Genomic DNA, 15,964 nt, shown 5'->3' on the forward strand with positions numbered 1-15,964 from the left:
AGTGCTCTCATACCTTATTGTCACGACCCAAAATCCATTAAGGGATGTGATGGCGCCGTACACCACTGTCAGGCAAGCCAACACCAATAATTAGCTAAATTCTCATTTTAGTATTTTTGAAATCATTTCTTTTCCTTTCATTAAACATTAACTGATGGACTTCACTGAGTAAATAATGATGTCTTTAACAAATTTGAATACTAAATAATTCCATAGTCATCTCAGAACCAGGTGTCACAAATGCATGAGCAATTTCTAGGAAAAAAAATATAATACAATAACTGTCTAGAATACAGATTGCACAGAAAAAAATACAATACTCTGAAGAAGACTCTGCTGGCTACGGGTCGTCTCGAGAGATGCAGCTCACCAAAGTCTCTGTATCAACCATGTCGCTGCGCCCAACAAGGCCAATAGCCATACGTGTGCCTGTGCAATAAAAATACACAGCAAGTTTAGTATGAGTATGAAAGCAACGCGTACCCAGTAAGTATCCCGTCTAACCTCGAAGAAGTAGTAACGAGAGGTCGACTTCGACACTTACTAGTGGTCCAATAATAATATACCAATAATATGAAAAATCATAGATTTTATAATGTAACTGCAAACTCAATAAGCACGAATCAGGTAAACAATTCTTTGGTTAATAGAAATTTCCAAGTTCATATTTCATCATTTATTAATATCTCAGGCCAGGGAGGAAATATCCAATTTTGTAAATCTCAAGACAAGCAATACAAGCATGCACAAATCATGTCGAGGCCGTACGGCCCGATCCAACAATATTTAAACTGTGTACTGCCAGATGGTCAAATGGTGCGATCCATAGATGCATCTATTGTCCCACTCGCGAATCATACATGTGACGCGGTTAAATATAAATAAAAGAATTACCCTGCTCGCGAATCATACATGCGACGCGGGTACACATAGATACATCAAGACTTCAGCAGGGAAACAATTACTCAAGAAAATGCCAACTTCTCTTTTAACAGTCAACAAAGTGATGTTTAGATTTTTAGAAATTTATTTACCAAGTTCGATATGATTTAAGTTTTTAAATTGTCAATGAAATTACAAGTACGGCAAGTAAAGCATGCTTAGACTACCCGGACTTAAGCATAATAGTAGCTACGCCCGGACTCTCATCACCTCGTGCGTGCGTAGCCCCCACAAATAGTAGAATATATTTACTTATTCCACCTATGGTGTTAATTCCCTCTTACAAGGTTAGAAAGGAGGCTTACCTTGCTTCGAAGTTCAATAACCGGCATTTCACGCCCTTTCCATGACTCAAATCGCTGCACAACGCTCCAAAATAAGCCAATAATTATGCAAACCCATTAATATATGCTCATTTATTCATTATAATCCAATTTATAACAATTTATAACCCTGATCGAAAAGTCCATAAAAATCACCCTCGAGCTCACGTGCCCGGATTCCAAAATTTTTCGAAGATAAACTTTACCCATAACCTCATGACCTCAATTACATAATTTACTTTCAATCCCATGTCCAATTTCGTGGCCAAAATTTAAAATATAAATTTTGAGGTTTTACTTCCAAATCCCATAATTTCTACAAATTTTCATGACTAAATCCATATATAAACCTTGTATTTAACTCAAAACTAGTGGAAACCACTTAACTCATGCTTGGTGATGAAAATGGTACTCCAAAGTTGCTCCAAAATCGGCTTCCATGGAGGAAATGGGGTTGAAATGAGCCCAGCCCCTGTCTTTTAAAAGACACTGCCCAGCGATTCTTCGCACCTGCGGTCACTTGACTACTTCTGCGGTTTCGCAGGTGCGGACAAAATACCGTTTCTGCGGTTCAGGGCTTCCAGCCTATTTCCGGTTCTGTGCCTTTTCTTCCGCAGGTGCAGTCTCACTTCTGCGGCGAGACGACCGCATCTGCGGTACCAGCACTCCCCAACCAAAATCGCTTATGCGACTCATAGGGTCACTTTTGCGGCCCAAACCTCGCAGGTGCGGTTACACCAGAAGGCAACTGCTCTAACCTTTCTTCTAAGTCTAAACTCGATCCGTTCACCGTCCGGATTCCATACAAGGCCCTCGGGACCTCAAACAATTATACCAACATGTCCCAAAACACATTGCGAACTTAGGCGAATCTCCACATCACATAAAACAACACTGAAATAATGAATCGCAAGTCAATTCAAGCTTGATGAACTTTAGAACTTCAAACTTCTACATTCGATGCCAAAAAACCTATCAAATCATGTCCAATTAACCTCAAATTTTGTACACAAGTCAATTTGACATTACGCACCTACTCCAACTTCCGAAATTGGAATCCGACCCCGATATCAAAAATTCCATCTCTGGTCAAACTTCTCAAAACCTTTAAATTTCTAAGTTTAGCCAAATGACTCCAAAATAACCTACGAACCTCTAAATCCACTTTCAGAGGCGCTCCCAATACCAGAATTTCCATACAGAGCTATTCCCAGAGTCAAAATCCCAAACGGACATCGATAATATTGAAATGCACTGCAACCCATATTTATGAAATTCTTCCCAAAATGCTAACTGTCACAATAGGCGCCGAACTGCTCCCAGGTCATCCAAAACCCGATCCGGACATACGTCCAAGTCCAAAATCATCATACGAACCTGTTGGAACCTTCAAATCCTGATTCCGAGGTCGTTTACTCATAAATCAAACCTTAGTCAATTCTTTCAACTTAAGGCTTCCGAAATGAGAATTTTCTTTCCAAATCAACTCCAAATTTGCCGAAATTCAATTTTGACCATTCGTACAAGTCATAATACCTGAAGTGAAGCTGCTTATGGTCTGAAACTGCTGAACGACGCGCTAGAGCTCAAAATGACTGGTCGGAGGTTACAATTGTAGCCAGTAAATAATAGTTGCATCGTCGAAAGTTCTGCTAATTGACAACTTAAGCTCCCAAAAAAGGGAAAGAAGGGATAGAGTGAGATGGGAGCAAGAGAGTCTGGCGGACCTAACTGCCTTTAATCTATAATTACGTTCTAAGATTGGGTGCTTAGTCAATATCTTTGAATGTTATTACTAGCAAATATAATGTTTGGGTAAAAGAAAAGAGCTAAATCATCCAGCAGCTTCAATGTAGGTCCGCAGTGATTAATTTGTTAACCAGAAGCATTAGTAAGTAGCCACTTCATAATGGAAAGAAAAAGAAACACGGAGCACATAAACAAACACTCGAAGAACGACGACCTGAGTGTGAACGATTGCTGCAAGTTGTTGTATGAAACTTTGTGAGGAACCTCTCAGGTCTTTGGTGGGCTGGCCATAGCCTTCAGTTTTGTTTCTACAAAATGGTCCCTACTATTCAAATATTGGAAGTTATAGAAACTAGGAGTCCACCAAACTATATAGATAACCAGGTTCTCTATTAGTTCTCACAGTAAGCAACAGATTGTAAAACTAAACAGTATAGGGAACAAGGTTCTCTATATGTTCCCACAGTAAATAGGCAGTAAATAAAGAACACGCGATATTTACGTGGAAAACTCCCTGCTCAAGGGATTAAAAACCACGGCCTATCGTAGTAGGATTTCAACTCCACTAAATCGAGTAAACTTCAGATTACAACCTATTGCAATCTAGGAAGTAAACTCTTAATCCCTCAATCCTTACAATAACTCTATTGTAAGCTTTTTGTAATAACTCTATTACAAAGCAACAAACCTTGACTAACTCTAGTCAATCTAGGAATTAAACTCTTAATCCCTCGCCCCGTACGATAACTTTATTGTAAGCCCTTTACGATAATTCTATTACAAAGCAACAAAACTTGACTAACTCTAGTCAAGAAACTAAATCAAATAGTAGTTTGAATCTGTCCTACAAAGACAGTTCTTGAAAGTAGTGTAGGATTAGAAATGAAGAACAAAACAATAAAGACTCAATAAACATAAGGACTTAAGATATCTTCAATCTTTGGATCTGGTCGTTGAGGTTGCAACAACTTTATTCTTAAGAGAGGTAGTGGGTGGCACTTGAGAGAAGTATTTTCTTTTGATTTTGCAAGTATTGGAGAGATGAAATCCCTTGCCTCATGTTGATAAAGTGTGTGTGATGTCATCAAGGATGATGCAATAAAGTATCCTTTAGTTTGTCCTTAGCAAGTTACGGTTGTGCTGCTCTACTGCTTCCAGACGGTACAGTGCAACAGCCTGTCAGACGGTACATCACAGCAACTTTTACAGCTGTAAAACTGACTATACGACGACCAGGGGAACTGGTCCATAGCTGTTTCCTCTGATGTTCCCTTATCTGATTCATTGTGAATTGAACCAGACATTTGACTAGTTATTTTGAATGAAAGGGACAATTAGGTTCCTTATCTAGTTCTCTCATGAAATTTGTCAAATCATCAAAACAAAAGACACACATAACTTATCAGGAAGTAAACTTCAGGACCAGAAGAGGCAATAAGAGCCTTCAAATCCTTATATGGGATAACGACTCGAAACAAAACTAGTACAGTATTGTGTCCAAAGGTTGTGAAGTAAAACGTGCAATTTCAAGACTCTGAAACAACACCTTAAGTCAAAATATCATAGGCGATATATAGACGGCCAAATTAAAGGGGCTTAGGCATCAAGGCATCTTCAATGGAAGCTAGTTTCTTCCTGCTTTTCCTACTGTCTTTCTACTCTTCTATACACAAGATTTCTACAACAGATGTAATCACTATGAATCAATTCATCATAGATGGTCAAACTGTTATTTTATCTGGTGGAACCTTTGAGATGGGATTTTTCAGCCCCAGTGGTTCCTAAAAGCGATACATCGGGATATGGTACAAGCAAATTCTTCCTCATGTGCAGACAGTTGTATGGGTTGCCTAAAGAGAGAAACCACTCATGAATACATCTTTAGTTGTTTTGAAGGTCAACAAGCCAGGAATGCTAGCTCTTACCAATGACAAGAATGAAATTATATGGTCGATTACACCACAAAATCAATCCAAAATCCAGTTGCATTACTTTTGGATTCTAGTAATCTTGTTGTGAAAGATGCAAATGATGGCAACCGAGAAGATTTCCTCTGGAAGAGCTTCAATAACCCACTGATACATTCTTTCCAGATATGAAGCTTGGCAAGAATTTTAAAACTGGCCATGAGGTTTACATTTCAGAATGGAAGAAAAATAGTGATCCAACTCCAGGGAATTCACTCCACATTGATCCCACTGGAAATCCACATGGCCTTATCAGACGTAGCACAAATGTATCAGCTCGGGCAGGACCATGGAATGGTTTATGGTGGAGTGGGGCACCCACACCACTACTAATACAAAGTAGCATATATACATTTCAATTTGTTTTCGATAAGGATGAGGTTTACTAGTATAATTTTTCTCTCATTAACAGCTCGATTTTAACAAGAGTAGTCTTGACTAGCAATGGTTATCTTCAACGTTTGACGTGGGTGGATCGGACCAAGAATTGGCATCTTTACCTCAATGTACCTCTGGATATTTGTGATACATATAGCTTATGTGGTGCCTATGGGAGCTGTGACATAGATAGTTCCCCCGTTTGTGGATGTTTGGAAAAGTTTGTAGCCAAATATCCGCAACAATGGGAAAAGGGAGATTGGTCAGAAGGGTGTTTTCGGAGGTCACCTTTCGATTGCAACAAGGAACATGTATTTCTAAAATATTTTGGAATCAAGTTGCCGGATACCAAGTACTCTCAGTATGATAAGACCATGACACTCGAAAGTTGTAGGCAAGTATGCTTGAAGAACTGCTCTTGCACAACTTATTCGAGTTTAGATATAAGCAATGGAGACAAAGGTTTCTTGTTTTGGTTTGGGGAGTTGATCGACATCAGAAAGCTATCTGGAAGAGGGAAAGACATTTACATCAGGATAGATTCTTCAGAGCTAGGTAAGAACTTATGTTTAAGAGATATGTGTTTTCTAACCTTAGTTTTTCAACACATGAAAATGGTGTTGTGCAAAAGTAGTGGCCTATTTAGATTTGTAGTGGCTGATAGAAAAAATTGGTTATACTATCTGAGGCAGGTTCAAATAGAAAGAAGGCAAAGATACTCGCATTGAGTTTCTAACTATTGATGGCAATTATTCTACTAGGCCTGATTCTGTTCTTGTACATATGGAAAAAGAAGAAGAAACTAAGACCTGAAGAAGATTTTGAGCTGCCACTGTTCCAATTGTTGACAATAATTAGAGCCACAAATAACTTTTCCGTTAACAACAAGATGGGAGAGGGCGGATTTGGACCTGTTTACAAGGTACACACTGAAAATGTGTAGGAACCAGTTTACGCTCAAGATTCTTGTCTTTGTGAAATCTATGTTCTCTTGATTTACTTTTGCCATTTCTAGGGAGTGCTTGAATAAGGACAGGAAATAGCAGTGAAGAGACTCTCAAAGACTTCCAAGCAAGGAATCGATGAATTCAAGAACAAAGTTACCTATATTGCTAAGCTTCAGCATCACAGTCTTGTCAGACTTCTGGGTCTCTGCATTCGAGGGGAACAAAAGATGTTTATCTATGAATACATGCCCAACAAAAGCTTGGATTATTACATATCTGGTTTGGATTTCCCACCTACTAAAAAAGCTTAATTTAATAACAATGCTTTATTCTATTACTCATCACATGTACATTAAGACAGAGGCAGAAGCATGTTCACAGAAACAACTAATCAGAAAGCTTTTTTGTAGATCAAACAAAGAGCAAATTACTTTATTGGCCAAAGTGTTTTGGCATCATAAACGGAATTGCTCGTGGCTTGGTTTATCTCCATCAAGATTTTCGGTTACGGACTATCCACAGAGACCTTAAGGCAAGCAATGTTTTGCTAGATATAGAGATCTAACACCCCGTAAATTCGGCTTAGGTATGAATGAGTTAAAGGAGCAGTAAGGTTATATTTTGAACATGTAAAGTCCCATCAGGACGATTATAGGTGAAAATAGTTGTTTCAAAATCAAGATGGAAAGTAAGGTGCATAAGATTTGACAAAATCGACTAAGTTTGTAGAAGGTCTGTCTTCCAGCAGGTTTTAGTGAAAGTGTGTAAGGAAATAGGAAAATTCAAAACATGAAAGTTGTAGGCCTTTGAAATATCTTTCCAATGATATATTATAGAGCTCAAACGGATCTCTGTGAAAAATGTTATGCGCATTTTACAGAATAGTATGCGATATGCGCGCTCGGTAGCGCGCCCATAGCGCGACCGCGCTAATTTTGAGGCAGTGTTACTGCCGTTTTGCGCAGTCAGTAGCGCGGGCAGGTCTCTAGGTGCGCGGGCGCGCTCCTGGAGGGTCATTTTAAAGCTATATTTCGTTCCCTACAGCCCCAAAACATAAAAACTTGCTCTAATAAGGGGAACTCTCAAAAACCTAACTCTTTAAGGGTCTTTCCACCACCCAAGGTAAGTTCTAATGGTGATTCTAAGTTAATTTCAATTTTTCAACATCTTATTAATATGGGTAAACCCTCCATATCATTATATATTCGATTGGGACATCGTTGTTGGGAGTTGGAACCCTAGAACTCGAATTCAAAGGGATTGAACTTCAAAAAGGTAATGTCTTCACCCTCTAATTGATTCTAGCATTGGATTAATGATTATAGACTCTAAATCGTGAGTTATGAGTTGATGGATTTGATAGAAAAGCATGAACGATTATAGGTTTGGGTTGTTGATTGTTGATTGTTGATTATTGATTATTGATTAAGGATGTTGTTTATCTTATGGGTGATAAAGAATGATGTTGATTATAACCATTTGAGACTTTAGAATTTTTCTAGGAGCAAGAGAATGGATTATTGGGTGTAGAGACACCATTGATAAGGACTATGAAGCTTTATGTCACCAAGTGTTTGAGAAAATGCTTAAGTGACCAAAACATGAGAATTATTGCTCATATGGAATCACTTTGACTTGTATTGATATAGATTAAAGTTGAAAGGGTTGGCGAATGTTGTATTCCACTCAAGAGCAGAAAGTTAAGGTATGTGACTCTAACTCTCTATATTTGGGAATGTTAATGATTCTCCCTACGCTACGTTTCTTTTATGACGTTACTAATTGCCTCAGAAATATAGTTAAGCCTTGTCCTTGAATAGTTGTAGAACTTCTATTCCCTAGCTTCATAACTCGCTCTTGACTTTCATTTTGAACGTTGTGAGCTCAGTGTGTATTCAATATAGACTTGGGTTTGATGCCCCCGAGTCTTAGTATAGATTACTTAATATGCCCTATACAGTTGAAATTTCAGTATTCATAATCAATTCAAGAACATATGTCTCAGTCTAGTCTTATTCAGTATTCGAGTATTATGTAACCTAGTATGATCCAGTATTCCAGTATCATGTAACTCAATGTGATTCAGTATTTCACTGTCATGTATTGCAGTATGATTCTCAGTTTCTGATTTTAAATTGCCGAATGTTAAACACTTGTATTTGGGCCTGAGGCCGTAGTTTATATGCTTTATGCATACTTGGGCCTGAGGCCATAGTTTATGCTTTATGCATTTTTGGGCCTGAGGCCGTAGTTATATATACGTATACTTGGGCCTGAGACCGTAGCTTGTGCTCATATATATTGGGCCCGAGGCTGTAGCTTATTCAGATAAACAGGTTGTTCATCATTCAGAAGAGGGAGTATTCATATCCTTACTTCCTTTGTTCAGTTCAAATATCAGTTATCATTTCAGTTGCTAGTTATCCGTTCAATTATCAGTTATCAGTTATCATTTCAATTTCAGTTTCAATAGTTATCATTTCAGTTATCAATTATCAATTCTCTGTTATCAGTTTAGTTTCAGTTTCAGCATTTATAATTCTTTCTTTCAGTTTCTTTACATACCAGTGCAATTCAAATGTACTGATGTCCCTTTTGCCCGGGGCCTACATTTCACGATGCAAGTAATGATTTTACAGGTTCATGAATCAGAGCGCTAGGATTCTCGTACCAGCTATTCGGTGATCTCCAATTCTTTCGGGGCATTATAATTACTACAGTCTTCAGCATTTTCAGACAGTTAGTGTTTTCAGTACACATTAGAGGCTTTATAGACTAGAGTATCAATTAGACAGATCCACAAGCTTTTTGTGTTAAGCAATGTTAGCTACAGACATGTTTCAGACTTGTATTAGTATTTCTGCACTTTGATTTGTATCATTCAGACTTTCAGTATATAAGCATGTGTTAGTTTATCTTCCGCATTTAGTATGTTATGATATCACATGTTGATTCAGCTAGCCAGTTGGTTCGCTCGGTCATATCTAGTCAGGCATCGAGTGGTGTGTTACGTCCAGGCCCAGGTTCGAGGCGTGACAAAGCTTGGTATCAGAGCACTAGGTTCAAGAATCCTAGGGAGTCTATGAAGCCGTGTCCAATGGAGTTTCCTCTAGATATGTGTGCCGACTACTCATATAAACGGTTAACTACAAAGAAATCCAGGATTGTCTCATTTCTTTCTACTCTAGATCGTGCCATGAAACTTATAGCAATATGTAATCTTCTCTTCTTATCGAATTCCAAACGTATTGTATGCCCAAGCGACGCGTAGGAGAAACCTAAGCTCCTAGAGAGGATAACAGCCCATTGGGGTATAGTTATGGAGTACAGGTTAGTAAATATGAGACTTGAGAGGATGTAAAAGTGGGATGCAATTGATAGTAGTACAAATTCGAGCATAACCTTATCAGAAAGTACAAAAGCAGTTATCATGTCTTATGGCTATAAGTTTACCTCAGTTACCAGTTATACGGTCTTTCAGTTAGAAAATTTATGGTTATTCAGTATGCCAGTATTCAGTTATATGTTTACCAAATATCCAATTTTCAGTGTATTAAAATTCCGGTGACGGTTGAGTAATACAGTGATACCTATGGGGCTAAAAGAAAATGTAAGTAAGAGTGGTTATAGCTAAATCTTCGCATATTTTAGGTTCGGATTAAGACCCAAGAATCGCCAGATGGTGCAGTAAGTGATTTATCAGATAATGGTATCTGATGGATAAGTTTGTGTATGGTAATCGTATGTGTTTTACCTCAGAGAACAATTTCTTTTAATTTTTGGAAATGGAACCACAAGTTGGATGATGATAGTTCAGATGCCAGACCCTAACATTGATCACTATAGTTTTGGACAGAAAAGAGCCTAAGGGTAAAATACCTAGGATCCAGAAACATTTGTTACTACCAAAGATGTGATTTCGTACAACTTATGCAAATGATTAGAAGATACGATGCATGTAGTGAGAACCAAGAGCAGCCAATAGTGAATTAGCAATTTCAGCAGAGCTAGTAGATGTACGATTTAATTTGCTTAGGTAGGTCAACAATAGTGAGTGGTTAATAGTTTAAAACACCAAACGTGTGTTAGAACCCAAAGAGTTTAAGTTAAATCCGAAGTACAATGATAGTGGGAAAAACAATCAGCTAGGTAGTGAGAGAAGAACCTACTGAAGAATAGCCTTTAAGAGTTATCGAAAGGGGTTTTCTTCAGGATTGACAGTGTGAGCAGAGTTAAAATTATTAAGAGTGTGTATGATAATTGTGAATACATTAGCTTTCCTTTATGTAAATAATTTAGTTTTTCCTAGCTCAGAAGTAAGTTGGATGAGTCATCATTGACATAGAGTTTAAAGAATTGCTGAAAATAAAGAAAGTTGTTTGGATCCCAACAAAAAGAGAAGAATCTGCAAGTATAAGACCTTTGTTCTAAGGGGTGATGTGAATTTTTTTTAGTAAGTCCAGTTAGTGATTTGAAACCCGAATAATTAGCATGGGATATGAAAAAGAAAATCAGTTCGATAATAAGGTAAAGTTGTATAATTACCACAAGGAATATGTCTAGCACATGTAAGAAGCACAAAGTGATTAGAATGATCACCGAGCTTAGTTATTGATGATAAAGGGGTCACAGAAAGGCTGTAAAACCATTCCTATTTATGTGTTATGAGGGTAGTGGCATTGCACAAGACTCTAATTTTGGAATACAAGTGAAAGACTTAGCTCGCAACAAAGCTATAGGTGTCTTCAGGAAGTTCTCAAGAAGATAATCAAGTGTGGGGAGTATAACTCATGATTGAGGTAGATAAGACAACTCTGGTGAAAGAAGTTCACCACTTAGCCTAGTTAGGAGTTCCATTTGCATACTCCAAAGATAGTAGAGTTGTTGTCTAGAATATGAATTGTTCCCCCTTACTGGCCGAAGAGAATGAGAAACAATGTGATGATCCCTATGTGTTGTAGTTGAAAGAGGGGATTCACAAGTATAAGACGATGGCTTTTGAATAAGGGAGAGATGATGGTACCTTGAGGTACCAAGACAGATTGTGTGTTCTAGACATAGATGAACTTAAAGAGGGAAGATCATCTTAGAAGCCCATAATCCCAGGTATTCTTTACATCCAGGTTTCCCAAATATGCATCATGAGCAAGGAGATTTATTGGTTGAACGACATGAAAAAAAAAACGTCGCAGACTTTGTGGCCAATTGTCCGAATTGTCAGCAAGTGAAAGTCGAGCAACAGAAAGCCTAGTGTTTTATCACAGAATACATATATTTTGGGTGGAGATGGTAAATATGAAATTTATAATAGGATTATTTTGCTCATTTTAAAAGCATGATTTGATTGGATGATTGTAAAATGACTTACCGAGTTAGCACACTTCTTGCCAGTAAAAAAACTACAAATTCAGTAGAAGATTATGCCAAGTTGTACATTCAGGGAATCGTCTGATTGCATGGGACTCTGTTGTCCATCATTTTGGACTGTGGTGCTCAATTTAAAAAATGAACTTTAGAAGTTCTTTTAGAAATGATTAGGCACAAGTTTTTCATCCTTAGAAAGATGGCAAGGCAGAGCGCATTATTCAAACAATTGAGGATATGTCATTGATGTTAAAAGTAATTGGGATGATCACATACCTCTCATTGACCATGCTAATAATAACACCTACCATTCTAGTATCAAGGTAGCACTGTGAGAAACTCTGTATGGGCGAAGGTGTAGATCGCCAATTGGTTGGTTCAAAGTTGGTAAAGAGGAATTGTTAAGACCAAATTCGGTCTATCGGACTAGAAAGAAAGTTAAGTTGATTCAAGAGCATTTGAAGACGACTCTGAGCCGCCAAAAATTCTATTCGAACGTACGGCATAGAGACCTAGAGTTTCAAGTTGATGATTGGGTGTTTCTAAAAGTTTCGCCTATGAAAGAGGTTATGAGATTTGGGAAGAAGGGGAAGCATAGTCCCTGCTATATTGGGCCATATAGAATCTTGCGAAGGATCGGTCAATTAGCTTATGAGTTGGAGTTGCCACCAGAATTTATGGCTATACATCCACCGCTTCACGTGTCATGTTATACCATTCATGTTTCCAGTACTCAGATACTCATGTCAGTTCAGTATTCAAATACTCATGTCAGTTCAATACTAAGATACTCATGTCAGTTTAATACTCAACTACTCATGTCAGTCCAATACTTAGATATTCATGTCAGCTTAGTACTCTGATATTGACGTTAGTTCAATTCTCAAATATTCGTGCCAGTTAAATATTCATATACCTATGTTAGTTCAGTATTCACATATCCATAGCAGATAAATATTCAGTCAATACAGTAGTCATTCAGTTAGTATCTCAACAGTTCAGTAATCATGTATCCATTCAGTTTAGTATGCAAGTGTAAATGAAATTTCATGTTTCCATCATACCCGTTTAAGGTCCGGAGTTAGCAGAAGTTACAGTCAGGACAATCATTCGAGGGCGAATGATTCCAAGGGGGAGATAATGTAACACCCCGTAAATTCGGCTTAGGTGTGAATGAGTTAAAGGAGTAGTAAAGTTATATTTTGAACATGTGAAGTCCCATCAGGATGATTATGGGTGAAAATAGTTGTTTCAAAATCAAGATGGAAAGTAAGGTGCATAAGATTTGACAAAATCGACTAAGTTTGCAGAAGGTCAGTCTTCCATCAGGTTTTAGTGAAAATATGTAAGGAATTTAGGAAAACTCAAAACACAAAAGTTTTAGGACTTTGAAATCAATTTCCAATGATATATTATGTAGCTCGAACGGATCTCTGTGCAAAATGTTATGCACATTTTACAGAATAGTATGCGATATATGCGCCCGGTAGCGCGCCTATAGCGCGGCCGTGCTTATTTTGAGGCAGTGTTACTGCCATTTTGCGTGGTCAGTAGTGCGATCAGGTCTCCAGGTGCACGGGAGCGCTTGTGGGGGTCGTTTTAAAGCTATATTTCATTCCCCACAACCCCAAAACATACAAACTTGCTCTCGAAAGGGGAACTCTCAAAAACCTAACTCCTTAAGGGTCCTTCCACCACCCAAGGTAAGTTCTAATGGTGATTCTAAGTTAATTTCAATTTTCCAACATCTTATTAACATGGGTAAACCCTCTATATCATTAGATATTCGATTGGGACATCATTGATGGGAGAAGGAAGCCTAGAACTCGAATTCAAACGGACTGAACTTCAAAAAGGTAATGTCTTCACCATCTAATTGATTCTAGCATTGGATTAATGATTATAGACTCTAGTTCATGAGTTATGAGTTGATGGGTTTGATAGAAAAGCATGAACGATTATAGGTTTGGGTTGTTGATTGTTGATTATTGATTAAGGGTATTGTTTACCTCATGGGTGATAAAGAATGATGTTGATTATAACCATTTGAGACTTTAGAATTTATCTAGGAGCAAGAGAATGGGTTATTGGGTGTAGAGACAACATTGATAAGGACTATGAATCTTTATGTCACCAAGTGTTTGAGAAAATGCTTATGTAACCAAAACATGAGAATTATTGGTCATAAGGAATCTCTTTGACTTGTATTGATATAGATTAAAGTTGAAAGGGTTGGCGAATGTTGTATTACGCTCAAGAGCAGGAAGTTAAGGTATATGAGGCTAACTCTCTATATTTGGGAATGTTAATGATTTTTCCTACGCTACGTTTCTTTTATGACGTTACTAATTGCCTCAGAAATATAGTTAAGCCTAGTTCCTTGAATAGTTGTAGAACTTCTATTCCCTAGCTTCCTAACTCTCTCTTGACTTTCATTCTGAACGTTGTGAGCTTAGTGTGTATTCAATATAGACTTGGGTTTGATGCCCCCGAGTCTTAGTATAAATTACTCAGTATGCCATAAACAGTTGAAATTTCAGTGTTCATAATCAGTTCAAGAATACATGCCTCAGTCTAGTATCATGTAACTCAATGTGATTCAGTATTTCAATATCATATATTGTAGTATGATTCTCAGTTTCTGATTTTAAATTCCTGAATGTTGAACACTTGTATTTGGGTCTGAGGCCATAGTTTATATGCTTTATGCATACTTCGGCCTGAGGCCGTAGTTTATGCTTTATGCATATTTAGGCCTGAGGCCGTAGTTTATGCTTTATGCATTTTTGGTCCTGAGGTCGTAGTTATGTATACGTATACTTGGGCCTGAGGCCGTAGCTTGTGCATATATATATTGGGCCCGAGGCCGTAGCTTATTCAGATAAACAGGTTGTTCATCATTCAGAAGAGGGAGTATTCATATCCTTACTTCCTTTGTTTAGTTTAATTATCAGTTATCATTTCAGTTGCCAGATAGCAGTTCGGTTATCATTTCAGTTTCAATTTCAATAGTTATCACTTCAGTTATCAATTATCAATTCTCAGTTATCAGTTTAGTTTCAATTTCAGCATTTATAATTCTTTATTTCAGTTTCTTTACATACCAGTGCAATTCAAATGTACTGACATCCCCTTTGCCCGGGGCTTGCATTTCACAATGCAGGTAATGATTTTACAGGTTCATGATTCAGAGCGCTAGGATTCTCGTACCAGCTATTTGGTCATCCCCAGTGCTTTCGGGGCATTATCATTACTACAGTCTTCAGCATTTTCAGACAGTCGGTATTTTTAGTACAAATTAGAGGCTCATAGACTAGAGTATCAAATAGACAGAGCCACAAGCTTTTTGTGTTAAATAATGTTAGCAACAGACATGGTTCAGACTTGTATTAGTATTTCCGTACTTTGATTTGTATCACTCAGACTTTTAGTATATTAGCATGTGTTAGTTTATCTTACGCACTTAGTATGTTATGATATCACATGTTGATTCAGCCAGCCAGTTGGTTCGCTCGGTCACATTTAGTCAGGCACCGAGTGTCGTGTTATGTCCAGGCCCATGTTCGGGGCGTGACAAGAGATGAACCCAAAGATATCAGATTTTGGTATGGCTATAAGCGTTGTAGGGAATGAGATGGGAGAAAACACAAGCCATGTGGTTGGGACTCAATAAGAATCTCTTATATCATACAAAGTACTCTCATATGACATTTCACTTTTTTAATTCCCTCGGTGTTTTTTGCTTTTGTTGTTGGCCACAGTGGTTACATATCCCCAGAATATGCAGTAGATGGGATCTTTATATGGGTCTAAATTTAGCAACCACAATATCAAATAAGCAAGACACAGAACGAGATCACCACAACACAACGACTGATGGTCATTGTGACGAAGGACGACGACCAAGAGAGGTCAGCCGAAATGAGATAGTAACGATAGGTTAAACTTAGAGAGAGATAGGAAGAATATGCCTTTTAGATATTCTTTATGTTGTACTTTTTAAAGGGATTTTTGGGAAAATTTTCCTTATAGATATGAAGAGTGAGTAAAGAAGAAGGGGCTGGCATTGAAAGAGAGAGAGAATACATAATAAAAAAGGGAGAATATACGAAAGGATTGTCTTATTGGATTTATTCAAGTATATGTTGTTTAATTTTCATCCATAAATCTGAAGATTCCACATTCATATCTGCTGCATATCATTTCGCATCATCAGAAAAAGGAGGTGCTCAATCATACAATCATTGGGTGACAATCCCTTTATACTATAACTCTTGCCATTTCTTGCATTTAT

The 15,964-nt window shown here is 37.7% G+C and overlaps 1 pseudogene; it reads left to right on the forward strand.

The window, feature by feature from the left end:
- Positions 1–4,631: 4,631 nt before the first annotated feature.
- Positions 4,632–15,483, forward strand: LOC107811896 (G-type lectin S-receptor-like serine/threonine-protein kinase At4g27290; annotated as a pseudogene).
- The last annotated feature ends 481 nt before the right edge of the window (positions 15,484–15,964 follow it).

The sequence above is a fragment of the Nicotiana tabacum genome, chromosome 16 (assembly GCF_000715075.1).
Source record: "Nicotiana tabacum cultivar K326 chromosome 16, ASM71507v2, whole genome shotgun sequence".
In the NCBI taxonomy this organism is placed as follows: Eukaryota; Viridiplantae; Streptophyta; class Magnoliopsida; order Solanales; family Solanaceae; genus Nicotiana; species Nicotiana tabacum.